Raw genomic sequence first — 13,602 nt, 5'->3', positions numbered from 1 at the left:
GTGCTACCTCAGGGTCTTTGCACTTGTTGTTCCTTCTGCACAAAATGTACACATTTATTTTCTGCTCCTTGATTCCTTGCATGGCTGGCTCTTTGTTGTCCATCTGATCTGATCTTAGACCATCTCTGCCCAGAGCACCTGTTTTATTTATTTATTTGTTTGTTTGTTTGTTTGTTTATTTATTTATCTTGTACCAGGGATTGAACTCAGGACCTTGCGCTTGCAAGGCAGGCACGGTGCCACTGAGCTAAATCCCCAGCTCTTCAGACCAGCTGTTTTAGATCAGCCTTTCCTCATGGTCCTTCACGTCCCCTGCTCTCTTTCTCTTCACGGAACTTACTGGTACTGGCTGAATATTACCATATTCATAAAATATTAACTTCTTTGCTTTCTGTCTGTCCCACTTCACACACTGAAATGAAATTCCATGAATAGAGAAGGGTTTTTGTGTCTTCATCCTTAGATCCCCTTGTGGATACACATCGAGTCACCGTTAAGTGTTAGTTAAACTACACAGGGCCGAGTTTCTGATTCAGCAGGTCTGGGTGGGCCTACTCGACTAGAATCTGCATTTCTAACAAGCTTCCAGCCTTGCTGCTGGTTCAGAGCCAGCCCAACTGGTGTTGCATATATGTTCATATGTGATTGTGAGGCTGCACATGAGGATCTGCTGCCTTGGCGTTTTCCGTTTATGGGTTAGTCCAGCATTGGACTGTAAGCCTCCTCCAACTCTTTGTGACAGGAAGGTCTTGAGTCTTAGCAGTTCAAATGGTTTATCAGCTCTGTGGGCTTGTCAGCTGGTGATCAGCACACTAAAGCTTCACCGACTCAAGGCAGAGCCTTGAAAGCCTTGAAAGCCTTCCTGCCTCTGCCTCAGCAGATACTCACCCCCGGGACGTGGTGTGGCTCTCGGGTGGTGTGGGACAGCACTGCCCCAGGAGCAGTCACTTCCCCAGTGTGGCCAACACCTGTGCTGCTGGTTCGGGATTTAGCCTCCGTGCCCAGGAATGTACACAAGCCGGCCCCCAGGTGGTTATAAAGCAGATATTTATCACCCCATTCCCCAGGAGAATAAATGTGTGTGAACATGCACTCATGTGCAGGCACACACACTTCTTACATGTCACTTTGGGAAGTTACAAGATGCCTTAACCCCTGGTTAATAATTAGCTTGCTGTTTGGCAAAACAAACAAAACCAATCTTGATCCCAGCATATTATTTAAATTCCTGATGAATCAGAAGTTTAAATGTAAAAAGGCAAACCTTAGAGGAAAGCATTATAGTAAAACATTACTTAATGAGATTTATCATCTTAGAATGTGGATTACTTTTTAAAGCAGGATTCGAAACACAGAAGTGAAAACAGAATAGTAAGAGTGATTCCATAAAATGTTAACTGTTCTATGCAAAAAAGAGGGGGAGAAATCCTCCTGGTTTAAACTCAGGGGAGAAATCTACGGATCCTATCTTTTCCATCTACAGCCTTTCCACTGGAATTATGTGAGAGGCCAACAGCTAGGCTCTCTGGAGCAAGACATGCATTTATCAGAGCAGACAGGGACCACATTCTTCAGCAAAGCCTTCCTACTGGGTTAATGATTCCACTAGTAGTGGCTTGGGTTTTTAAACAATTTTATCAAGGCATCATTTATAACTGGTGCCACCACTGTGGAAATCAGTATGGAGATACCTCAAAAAACTAGATTTAATTTTTTTTTTTTTTTTTGGTACTGAGGATCGAACTCGGGTCCTTGAGCTTGCACAGCAGGCAGCGAAACCACTCAGCTAAATCCCCGGCCAAAAAACTAGATTTAGAGGTCCCATTTGACCCAGTTATCCTTCTGCTGTGGATCTTCCCAAAAGAATTAGAAGAATCATACCACAGCAATATATGCATACCCATGTTTATAGCGGCAGAGTTTGTAATAGCTAAAGCTTGGAAACAGCCCAAGTGCCCATCAACTGGAGACTGGATAAAGAAGATGTGGGTTTTTAAAAAAAATAAAATGGAGTACTACTCAGCCATAAAAAATGAGAAGCTAGAGACATTTATAGCTAAATGGATGCACATTGAGGCCATACTCTTAAGTGAAATAAATAGGACACACGTGTAAATACTGAATAGTTTCTGTGGGGTGAAAAACTAAAAGTGTAAATAAGGTTCAAATGCTATAATTGATAATGTGAAATACGAAGTAAAGGTCTAAAGGAGTAGGGGAGTGGGAGGGGTAGGGGAAAGGAAAGAAGGGAAAAGAAAAAATATGAGAAAAGGAAAAAATGGAAACAAAGTCTTTGTAAATAGGGAAGGGTGGAAGAGGTGAAGGGAGGGCAAGGAAATGGCGAAAAATTAAGAACCAAGATACACCATGTAAAGGTACAAGATCCCAACGAGGAATGTAACTGTATTTTATACCTAAAATATACCAATAAACTTAATGAAAATACTTTTTAAAAGATATAATTTATATACCATACTGTTCACACATTTACAATGTACAGGTTAGCAGTTTTGGTATATTTACAAAGCTGTGTAACCATCACCACTATCACTGTGGGATATTTAGAAAGAAACCCCTTACTCATTAGCAGTCACATCCCATTCCTAGCTCCAGCCAGATTCGGGCAACCACTGTCTACTTCCTGTCTCCATAGAGTTTCCTGTTCTGACCATCTCATGCAATAGAACCACGTAGTGTGGGTTTTATTTTCTTTGTATATGATCTTCAAGGTTCATCTGTGTTGTAGTATGTATTAAAATTTCTGGCCTCTTTATTTCTGAACACTGTTTCATTGTATGGTGCACCACATTTTATTGATCCACTCCTCAGCTGATGGATACCTGAATTGTTCCCTCTGTTTAGCTATTATAAATAATCCTGCTATGAATGCTCATGTGCAAGTTTTTGCATGGATATATGCTTTCATTTCTCTTGGGTCTAGGGATAGTTTTTCTCTTAAGGCTTTTCCCAAAGAATTCTACTAAAACACACACACACACACACACACACACACACACACACACACACACACACACACACACCCTATCATAACCTCATGGAGATGTGAGCAGGCTTGGACCCTGAAGACCTCAGTGTATGTCCGTCTCCCTTCTGGGACCTTATTGTAATCTCAGGATATGACTCAGTCTAACTGTGCCTCAGTTGTGCCATCAAGAGAAGGAAGATGAGAAAACTAGCTCTTTGACCCTCTCATAGGCTATTGTGAAGATAAATGAAATGACAGAAGTCAAATGAGAACTGCTCTTTTGAAGATTTAAACCATATGGATAGATTCATGTGCATCAAATAAGCAAGATGCACCCAGATCAAGAGTTTCACGAGCATGCAGATAACTGTACCAGCCAAGAAGCCTGTGGCCTGTGACTTGTGGGCACAGATGGTATAAAAAACTCACCATTTTCTAAAGATTTTAGTTTCCTCTGGGATGAGAATTTGGTTGCCTACCAAACCCTGTCAGCTTCTGTCTGAGCGAGAACCCTGGCGTGGTCACCACGGCCACCGTGGTGGTGTCTAATAACTAGTAGCCAGAGGAGCAGGTTTAAATTCTAAAGCCCATACATTCCCCCAAATATCACCCTGTACCCATTTAATTAAAAAGCGCCTTGTTCACTGCAGAGCTCCTTTTGTGAAATCCCTGACCCCTTGATGTTCTTGATGGCTCTGGGCAGGGGTGTAATTCTCACTCACACAAGGACTGTCCCCCAGAGAGGTGCTGGGATCCCTCCCAGCAGAAGAGGCTTTTTAAAATCAGGCAGTAGGAAACTGTACTGATAAGCATATGCATTATGAGTGGAAGAACAAACATGATGGTAGGCATGCCTGGGTTCTAATCCCAACGTTACCACTTACTGTTTGCATGATCTAGGACCTGTGAATTAATTATTTTAGACTCAGTTTCCCCACCTGTTAAATGGAGTAATCATAATACTTTCCTGGTAGGTTCTGTGTGAAAATTATCTGAGATGATACCTGTAAGAGTTCCTACATATATTCTGAGCTCAATCAATGTTTGCTATAGTTATTATACTACCTTTTTGTGGTACTGGGGGACTGAACCTAGAGAGCTGAGCTACATCTCTAGCCTTTTTTATTTTACTTTGAGACCATCAAAGTTGCCCATATTGGCTTTGGATTTGCCATCCTTCTGTCTCAGACTCCCAAGGAGCTGGGGTTACAGGCATGCGGCACCAAACCCAGCTTATTTATTATGTTGCTTTTAAAGAAGGAATTAAGGACCTCAAGCATTCCTGCTATTGGTCTTGTTTAGGAAGGCTTATTTTCTGTTGGTCACTTAATTGGACTCTCTTAATTGGGCATCTCCCATTAAATACCACAAAGAGGGCTGGCCACAAAACTTAATTCCCACCACCCCATCTATAAAATTCAAGGTGAGAAAGAAATTAGGAATCATGAAGTTCTTAAAGAATATTTAAACAAGGAAAAACAATCCTGATATTCACTGCCATTCGGGTTTGGGGAGGGGAGAGGGAATAAAAGTCTGGAAGAGCTAGACAGTGTCCCCGTGGGAGGGAGGTAGCACTAAGGCTGTCTTCTGTGTAAGGGTCGGGAGAGAGGAAGCGGTGAAGGGAAAGGAAGACCCAGGTGAGCACAGGCAGTTGGAGGGTCCAGGCAGGTCTGGCCTGGTAGAGATGGAGCCAGAGCCAAGCCTTTTTGTGTCAGTGGCTTTCCCACTCTCAGGGGTCTCTAGGAACAACATGCCACGGGGCCTTTTAGTCCTCTGTTCCACTAACAATTATCCTTCCTGAGAAACTTCCTGCCACTTGTGCCTCTGTGGAGTGTGAGAGGTAGGGAAGAGCAGGTTATGTTGGAGAGAAGCCTTGACTTTTAGTCCACACCACGGCAAGTGAGAGCAGCACAGTGGCAGCCCTGAGCTTGGCTGTCCTGGCTGACCTTGGCCCCCCTTCTCCTGGACCACCGAGTTGTTCACCTCTGGGGGGAGCCACCCTCTGCTGCTCTCAGTCTGTGTGGGTTTCGATGGGGACCTCTACACCCCCAAGGCAGGAGTGGGCACAGTCCCCGCCTTGCTTCCATGACAAGTGACCCCTACACTAGCTAGAGCCCCTAGGAACAAGAGGCATCTGCTCTCACAAGGTGGCTGTGGCAGCCTGAGCCGCTGGCAGCCCTGTCCCACCACACCAGCGAGTCTTCCCGGAAACAGAAGGACACAGGGAATGCAAAGCCAAGAGACAGAGAGGGACAGCCTCACACGCCACCACCTTATACCTGCACCGGCCATACCAAAACTGGCTTTTCAGTCACATAGTCCAAAAAGAAAAAAAAATCTTCTTTTTGCTCAAGACTCTTCAAACTGGGTTTCTGTCTGTGGTCACTAAAAGAATCTGGACTTATTCAAGTAATTACCTGGTCCCAGCAGAATTTGATTGACTTTTTTTTAGCATGGATATTTGCAGTCCACAGTTTAAGGGTACTCAGTAGCCAGGACAGTAGGATGCACGTGTGAGGGATGGTGACCCCCATACTTAGCCCCGAGTAGACACACGTCCCTGTGACGTGCTTGAGTGCGCAGGCACATTGGAAGGGGAGGCCAAGAGGGAAAATGTGTTTCTCCTCTTCCCTCACTCTGCTTACAGAGCAGTTCTCCCCAAACCTTTGATTTTATTCCTCTTGTTTTCAACCAAAATAGAGTTCTTGAATCTGTTAAGCATATTTGGTAGGACTCTTAAGAAGTCAGGAAGAGAAGGGGAAGGGAAGCTCTGCAGATCCCATTTTTTGTTTTATCCCTTTTGCCTAATAACAAAGAATCAGCTGGCATCCTCTTATTTCCTACTTCATGCAGCACTTTTTAAAATGAAGCACTAACTCTACTGTAATGGGATTTGTCTAACGATTTCCTGGTAAATGTCTTCTCAGCAAAGATAATTCACTTGGTAGGAATCACTTCCTGCTTTCCTGCTCAGAGCTAGACCTACCTATTTCTTTCTGGGAGTAAATTGGCCTCTGAATGAAGGCATACAGGAAATGTTTTACCATAGCCCCCATCACTCAGCCTCAAGCCACCCAGATCTGGGAAGGGAAAGGAAGGCACAGGGGCTGAGGGAGAGCATTCATGCTGAGCTCAGGTGCGAAGCCAAGCACTAATCTGAGTCTGTAGCCTTCTGAGTCCCTCCCAAACCGATGCACTCACCTCTATGCCTCGGCTCTGGGGCGCCTTCCTTCAGAGCAGTGAAGCTGCTTCAGCATTCACAGTACTATCCAGAGGCTGCAGGCCGGCTGTGGCAGGAGGAAGGGAGTTCCCATTCACCATCAGAAGGGAGTGTCCTTCAAGAAAAAGAGGCGATGCCCTTATCCCTCCTGAGGCTGTTGGATTCACTTGTCCTCCCTTCCTAGTGTGAATGGAACCCAAGGGCGCCCCAAGGGAGCAGAGTGAAACACACCACACCCACCTAGTAGCAGGTGGTCCCCTGGCTCTGAGATCCTGGGGAGGGAGGTAGCCACCTTCTTGGGGCCCTGCAAGGGGAGCTGGTGCTAGTGTGCCCACAGAAAGCGCAAGGACAAATCCTTATTCCTCCTCTTCTCATGTGATCTTATTTTTGGACTGGACGCACAAGCTATTTGGGGGCTGGACACCAGCCAGGTGAAAGGACAAGCATGTCTTCCAAGCTGTCTCTTTGCCCCACTCTGAGCCAGTCCCTGTTTCCTTTCCTCATGGAGGCAGAGAGGTGGGGGTCTTGCTCCAAGCAATTTGTTCGACTTGCCAACTTTTTTCTGAGTAGTTGATTGCTACCCTTTCAGTTTCAGAGAAGATAGATGTATTGGGAAAAGTCATACTTCTATATTGGACGTGGCCGGGTGTTCCTGAGGCTGGAGGCCTTATCACACAGCCATTCGCACTCTTAGATTTAGAGACCCTCTTATCAACACGGGGACCCCCCCCCAAGGCAGGTGTGAGCAGTGTCCAGGAGCGGGACTCGGCCGTTTCTGCTTCTACCTCCCGGGCTTGTAAAACTTACAACACTGAAATACGTAACTTGATTTCTCACCTCTGATTTTCCCTCTCTGGACCCCAGTGGAGTGTTGAAGTAGTCATGTCAGACTGAATGCCAGTTCAATACCGTCATCGTCTTTGCTATCTGTCATCACTAATATTACTGAGTGCTTACTGAATGCGTTCATGTGCTCGGCACCTTTCCTGACCCCATTTCCTCACAGCAGCCTACCAGGAAGGTGACGCTGCGCTTGTCTGACAGCCAGGGAAACAGGTTTGGGAGGGTCTTCAATCTGACTTTTGGAACAGTAAAGTGAGACCACAGAGTTGGGGCTCTCGGCCCCTTTGCTCTGCTGCCTGCTGAACCTATACATGGGTGAGATTTCACTGCTGTTTTTCATTTCAAAAGAGAAAAAACAAAAACTCTATGGTTAATTCAGACCCATAATTTCAATCTTCAATTTCTATTCCAAATTCAGTTCTTAAAGGGGAGAATGAGGGTTTTTTTTTTTAACTGTTTACAGGCCCAGGCTGTGATTCTAGCTAGTACAAGATGGAAAGACGCTGGCCGCCGTTCTCGTCGGAGCCATTTTCCTATGAATAATTCACGGTTCAGATACACATTTTAGAGAGCACTGGGTTCCCATTGCGTCTAAGCTGAATTGTCCTCTCTGCTGCCTGCGGAGCAGGAGCCTGAGCGGGAGCCCAACAGCTTGTGCAACACTGCCCTCTGCCGGCGTTAGACTGTATTACCGCAGGACAGTAGTCTTGCAAGGGTTTTCAGATCGCTTTTCGGGTTTTCCCTTTCTGTAGTCTTTTCTAAAATTGGTTTGCCTGACAGCATATTTGTGTTCACAATAATTCTTTTCCCTAGTTTATAAAAGGAAAGCGTACGTGTCATTATGCAAATCTTAATAGATGACTTTGCCGAAAGTGTAAAAATCTTGTTCCTAAACTGGAAGGTTCCTTTGATGATTTAATTCAATATCCCTTATCGATCTATTGGGCAGTTTCTTCAGTTGACAAGTTTCTCTTCCATACCTTGAATGTTGAGAGACTTGACTGTGAAAGCAAATCAAAGACAGAATATTAAAAATAATGATACGTACATGTAGAGAATGTCATTGTTTATTTTTTAATTTAATTTAATTTAATTTATTTTTTATTTTTTGTACCGGGGATCAAACTTGGGTCCTTGCGCTTGCGAGGCAGGCAGCAGAACCACTGAGCTAAATCCCCGTCCCATTGTTTATTTTTAAAATTTAATACTAACAATACAGTAAGTCCCTGATTTACAAGCATTCGAGTTGTGAACTTTCACTGACATGAATGGCCCTCACGCATTCTCCTGGAATGGAAACTCATTTGTAGGTCAGGGCCTTCATGTAGCTTATTTATAGTTGCACTGTACTGTACCACCATTTTTTATTTATTTATTTATTTATTTATTTATTTATTGGTACAGGGGATCAAACTCGTGTCCTTGCGCTTGGGCAGCAGGCGGCAAAACCACTGAGCTAAATCTCCAGCCCGACTGTACCACCATTTTAAAGTAACTGTAAAAGCAAAAAAGTTTATTTATAGTATTTTTGTGTATGTGTTTGGTTTCTATGTTTTACATTGTATAAGACTCACTTTGACTTACGAACAAATGCAACTTACGAACATTCTTCCAGAACAGAACTTGTTCATATGTCAGATACTTAATTTATGTTGGAAGTTATAATTGTCAAACAATAAGAACTTAATGATGAACATTTATATATCAGTTTTATGTATTTATTTATTAACTTACTTATCTAGATGGAGGTCTCCCTATGTTACCTACACTTGTCTCAAACTCCTGGGCTCAAGCAATCTTCCTGTCTCAGCCTTCCAAGTACCTGGGACTATAGGCACACATCATCTTTCCAGGCTAACATATCAGTTTTAAAGGAGATGTCTTATGGTTTCGATCTAGAATCTTCAAGAGTCTTATTTGTTCAGAGGTGGTTCTTTTGGAAGGTGACTGGATCATGGGGGTTCTAAACTCATCAGTGAACCATTGCTGAGTTAAGAGCCTGGTTACAAGATGTATGTTATTGGCTGGGGATGTAGCTCAGTGACACAGTGCCTACACGGCAAGCATGAGGTCCTGAGTTCAATCCCCGGTACCAAAAAAAAAAAAAAAAAAAAATGATGTCTGTCATTGAGGACATGTTTTTGGAAGGTGTTGTGGCTTTTATCTAGACATTTTGACTAAAGCCTCATGCTGGGCTTTTGGGAAGTGACTGGATCATGGGTGTGTGATCCTGGATTAGTCCTCTGATGGTTTATAGCTGGGTGTAATATTGGGAGGTGAAACAGTGGGTCACTGTGAGTGTGGCCTGGAAGAGTGTATAAATATATCCCTCCTCCTCCCTTGATGGCACTGCTTCCTGGATACTGTGTCCTGAGTTCTTTCCCCTCTGCCAGGCCACCCTGCCTTGGAGCCAGAGGACAGTGGGCTGAAACTGATACAGGATATGATACTGGAGATGAAATATGAAAGTATTATATCTACCAACCTGTTAGATGCCTGACACACCAAGCTTGTGTTCTCTAAAAATCAAAGAATGAATTCTAGGAAAAATGGAGATTAAGGGTAGGAAGATATTGATAAGATAGCTCCTGAGAGGCAGGAGGGGTCCCAAATGGGTAGCTGGGGACCTTACTTTACAGAGGACTTTTATAGAGCAAGACCCACGTGGGTACAATGTGGGTTACAGCTGTGATCCACCAATAAGATTGGAAGTATAGTTGCTTAGGTAATAGTGATCCAGTTGGAAAACAAGTTATGTAACAAGTGTGCCTGGAAAGAACAAAGACTTCTTGGAAATGATGAGTCCAGAGGTCCTGGTTACCCGCTGAGGTGACTGATGTCTATGTAGACTTCATTAGGCTCAGTGTTTGTCCTTTGAGGAAGTATACAGGCCTGGTCATCTTGTCTTTGTTTTGAGGCCTGGTCTCTAGCATATGTATCTCCAGCTACAGCTGTGATATGTTTCACCATTGTCTTGACTCTCTCCAGGGTCTAGCCCTATCTGACTGCCTGTAATATTTCTATCTGATTTAGCTGTCTATAATAAAACCTCTGCATACCATGAGCCAAAATAATCCTTTCCTCCTTTAAATTGTGGATGTTGGGTATTGTGCTTCAGCAATGAGAAAGTAACTAAAACATATTTTGCAACCAAAGAAGTGGGGTTGTTGCTATGATGCTACTTGGCCATGTGGTTCAGATGCCTTTGGAACTGGTTTGCAGAAGGAGTTTAGAAAGCATTGGAGATGCTAGCTGGAGAAGCATCCCTAGGATGCTGTAGGCCAAAATTGGTGGGAGATTCTGGTTGGAGCACAGAAGACCTGAATGCTGATAGAAATGCAGCCAGTAAAGGACCAGGCTTGAGAAGTTTCAGTTCAGAAGGACTGTATGGACAGCTGGGCTCTAGGCCATGTGTGTTATGCTTTAGCAAAAAACTTGTCACATTTTGCTCATGCCCAGAGACATTGCAGGAAACTGAGATTAAGGGCAGGGCACTAATTAATCTGGCAGAAGAAATTTCAAGGCAGTCTAATGCTGAGGCAGTGGCGTGGCTACTATTGGGGACTTTTCACAGTTGTACCTTGAGAAGATCAAATGGCCTAGGAGAATGATTTTAAAAGTTTTGAGTCTGGGCAGAAAGGAAGCCCCAGTAAAGTTGTGGACTGGAGAGATGGAGCTGAGAGCTTGGTTGCTGAAAACATTAGTATAAAAAAGCCAAGTACTTTGGAATAAGACAATAGAAAAGATGGCTTGAGGGCATCACAAGAATCAGCAGGACTCCACCCTTTGCAGCCTCAAAATTGCAAAGATTTTGCTTTGAGAAAAGATCCCCAGGGCACCATGGTGCAAAGTGGCAGTGGCCTACTCAGCATTCTAGCTACTCAAACCTTGTAACCAAGAGAGAAGGAAGCCTGGCTACTGCTCCAGCTGCCAGCAGACCTTAATGTCATCCTCGTGGTACTGGTTTTAGGTGCAAGAAGAATGCAAGAGCTGTGGGGTCAGGAAGGCTTTTGCCCAGATTTCAGAAGGCCTGGGAGGCCAGGCAGTGTGCCCCTGAGAGGGCAGTGTACAAAACTGTGAGTGTGAAGCCAAAAGTGCAGTGGAGACCCCAGAAGGTTGGTGAAGTCAGGAACATGGATCATCTGAGGAAAGCTGCAAGGAGTGAGCAAAGCCAGCCCAAGAGAGAGCCATAGGAGCTACAATCACTGGCAGTGCTGTAGGGGTGGACCACCTAAGCCCTTTGGAGTTCACATCTCGCCACAGACCACCTCAGATGCTAGACACGGAACTGTGGCATTTAATGTTTGCCCTGCTGGATTTTGGTTTTACTTTGGTCTAATTTCTTCTTATCTCCTTATTTCTACCTTTTGGAATGGGACTATACATCTCATGCCATTGTATGTTGAAAATGTTTAACTTTATTTTCATTTTTATAAGACTCCCAGCTAAGAATTTGCCTTAAACCCCAGAGGAGAATTTGGACTTGGACGTTATAGCAATGTTGAAACTTAGAACTTTGGCAATTCTCAGACATGGACTAAATGTATTTTGCATAAAGGGATGCACACGAGTCTTTTGAAGGCCAAGGGTGGAATATTATGGCCTATATCTAGATCAACCCCTAAAGCCTCATCCAATTGTAGGTGGGGCTTTAGGGAGGTGACTGATTCATGGGTGTATGATAGTGGATCATGGGTGTGAGGTACTAGATTAGTCCTCTGATTGGTTTAGCATAGTTCTGGCTGTGGATGATGGATTTAATGAAGAGAGAAGACCCACTCTGGGTGTGGGTGGCACCAACCAAATAGGCTTGTAGCCTAGATGGAATAAAAAGGGAAAGAAGAAGGAAAGGTCTGATTCCTCCCCGCAGTGCCATGAACTGTTTCTCCTCTGCTGTGCTCCTCTGCACGCCACCTGCCTTGGAGCCAGCTGACTATGGACTGAAACTTCTACAAACTGTGAGCTAAAATAAACCTCTCCTTCTTTAACTGTGGTGTCAGGTATTTTGTTCTAGCAACAAGGAAATAACTAAGAAAGAGGGTGTATTTCCCTTCCTCCCTGGCTCCTCTTTTCAGCTTCCTGACTGTTATGAGGTAAGCAGCAGGAAAGGGCCTGGTGCCACCACATCATTTCTGTCTAGGAGCCAATCAACTGAATCATCTGAAAACTGTGAGCCAAAATAAACCTGTCTTCCTTTGAGTTATGGGTATTGAGTATTGTGTCTTAGTGGCAAGAAAGCTAATACAGGGTATACATGTAACATTATTTTTCAAAAAATTGTAAGAAGGCACAAGAGCAAAAAGTCATGAAGAAGGCTGTCCCCCAGGGTTGGCTATTGCTGACTGATAATGGGTTTTCATCTGTGCATTCACTAAATACTCCTTGACACCTACCACGTGTCAAGCCTTGTTTTGAGCATTAGATAAAATATGGTGAGCAAACACTAACATGTTATATACTAAATTCTTTGTCATGGTTACCTCTGTGGAGCAGAGTAAGGAAAACCAGTTAACTTAATAATTGCTATAATTGCTTAAATGACCATAAGAATTGATCTTTGAGAAACACTACCAAGGAAGGGTATTTGGTGACTAGAGAATGCATAATAGGAATGGACAATGTGTAATGGGGAAACAGGGAAGGTATCCTACAGAAATGAAATCTAAACCAAGAATAAGATATATAAGAATCTCTATGAAAGGACTGAGGAGATCCACAAAGAAAGGGTGTTTAACATGGGAGGATCAAGGAGAAAAACTATCAATATTTCTAGAGTTGTTTTGTTTTATTTTGTTTTGTTTCATGGCACTGGGGATTGCACTGAGCTATATCTATAAACCTTTTAAAATATGTTTTTTTAAATTTTGAGATAAGGTCTTGCTAAGTCTCAAGTTGCCTAGGCTAGGCTTGAATTTGCAATCCTCCTGCCTCAGCCTCCCAGAGTGCTGGAACTACAAGGTATGCTACCACTCATGGCTGAGTTAGTTGTTTTTAGAAACAGCTCTTACACAGTCATGATCAGTGGTTCTCCACTGAAGTAATTTTCCCCAGGGGATATCTGACAATTTCTGGAGATATTTTAGTTCTTGCCACTGGAGTGATGTTAGTGGCATATAGTGAGTGAGGACAGCTGTGCTGCTCAGCACTTTACAACTTATAGGACAGCCACCCCCCCTTACACACACCAAAGAGTTATCTGCACCTGAAAGTCAATAGCACTGTGTCAAGAAATCCTGTTATAGATGGGGGCAGAGCAGGCCTGACAAGGGTCTACAGTGGCTGAGAATTTGTGTTTGTTCATTCCATCCATTCATTTATTTAACAGGTACTGAGTGCCCACTGAGTTAGTATATGATTCTGGACATAAGTGAGGCACACCAGGTACTTCTTATCCCAAATTGTGCCTCAAATCATCTCCCCAGTTGTGTCCTTCTGTTTATTACCCAGCCAAAAATTTTCATCATTGCAGTGATTGCAAAACTGGTCTTCTTGTTTGCAAAATGAAGATATTAAAATGTATGAATGTTATTCACAATGATGGCCACTGAACCTT

General features: G+C 43.6%; 2 protein-coding genes across 5 annotated transcripts in view; one reads left to right on the top strand and one right to left on the bottom strand.

Annotated features, from left to right (window-relative positions):
* The window catches only part of Fgf1 (fibroblast growth factor 1), an 88,213-nt gene extending 81,620 nt beyond the window's left edge, over positions 1 to 6,593 (bottom strand). For 2 of the 4 annotated variants that reach the window (XM_087180468.1, XM_087180469.1), the window contains exon 1: positions 6,188 to 6,574. The gene's annotated coding sequence lies outside the window, so the exon portion shown is untranslated. Of the gene's footprint in view, positions 1 to 6,187 lie in introns of all 4 variants that reach the window. The other 2 variants (XM_087180470.1, XM_087180474.1) reach the window with 2 other exon arrangements.
* Positions 1 to 13,602, top strand: part of LOC106010177 (uncharacterized) — a 149,126-nt gene that overhangs the window by 40,449 nt on the left and 95,075 nt on the right. The window lies entirely within an intron of this gene.

Source organism: Heterocephalus glaber, unplaced genomic scaffold (genome assembly GCF_053883595.1).
Source record: "Heterocephalus glaber isolate CG9 unplaced genomic scaffold, H.glaber_assembly_v1.0 deba00001463, whole genome shotgun sequence".
In the NCBI taxonomy this organism is placed as follows: domain Eukaryota; kingdom Metazoa; phylum Chordata; class Mammalia; order Rodentia; family Bathyergidae; genus Heterocephalus; species Heterocephalus glaber.
Note: the sequence above shows the minus strand (reverse complement) of the source record. Positions and strands in the feature narration are given on the sequence as shown.